Raw genomic sequence first — 1,200 nt, 5'->3', positions numbered from 1 at the left:
ATTTGGTAATGAATTAAAAGAATATTTGACTTTTAACAAGTATATTAAGGATCAATTCTCTCTAGTGTAATATTATAACCTCAATTTTGAGTTCAGGGCAAATTTCACCAAGTAAATACCTTAAAATGATCCATGTCATTGTTATCATAAACTATCGTAGATATACGTCAAGTTATGCCACTTTAATTACTTAAAACTAAGTTAACTTCCATAGCTTGCAAAATCAAAGACCAATAGAGGATTATTGAAATTTGTGAAGACAATGGAAAATAAGTAAAATTTGTTAAATAAAATTTTTAATTAGCATATAAGAGAATACAACACAAATATGTGTAGCTCCTTCCTGACAATTCCAATTAACCAAAAATCATTATAATAATTTTGAAAACCACTATAACAAATGAATTAGATATCTAACTAATGGAAATATTAAACATCAAATTTAGTCAAATAAGACTCCTTACCATCTAATCTAGATGGTAGTAGTTCTTGTTCCAAATAGGAGCTTATCTCTTTAGATGATACTAACCATTATTTTACATATCATATCATGGACAGTAACATCTCAAACTTTCATGATTACAAGGCTACCATTAAAATCTTTGAAACACGTGAGGAGGATTACTTTGGGAAGCATTTGCATTATTCTCAATAGAACCCTTAAGTTATAACCATACCTCTAGAATTAAAATAATTGCATTGGTTTTTCTCCTACTGTCAATTTGATTTACAACATATTTTTTTATTTATATTTCCTGTTAATGTCATTTGATATTTATTTTAAAGTGAGAAAACATTAATAATTTTAAATTATATCTCTCCATCTATAAGATCTTCTTTTATCATTATATCATCATTCAAAAGTAAAGCTACAAAAATAATATTCTATATGTTTTATTTTATAGTTTGGCATTGGCATTGCTCGGGGTCAAAAGCATTTATTCCATTAAAAAAAATTTAAAAGTGTTTTTTTATATATAATAACTGATAAATAAAACTATTGTATCTTTTATGCACAAATAAAACTGTATTCTCTAACATATTAGCTTACACATAATTTTCTGTGGACATTAACCATTGAATGAATGAATGGATGTTTTTTAATAACTTTGAGGAGGTCAAACAGCCTATGGGATCCAGTGATAGCCAGCAAATAAAAAAGCATGCAAAATCCAGAATAAAAAAACCCAAAATACCTCC

This window comes from Cryptomeria japonica, chromosome 5, assembly GCF_030272615.1.
Source record: "Cryptomeria japonica chromosome 5, Sugi_1.0, whole genome shotgun sequence".
Classification (NCBI taxonomy): Eukaryota; Viridiplantae; Streptophyta; class Pinopsida; order Cupressales; family Cupressaceae; genus Cryptomeria; species Cryptomeria japonica.
This window is presented reverse-complemented; position numbering follows the sequence as displayed.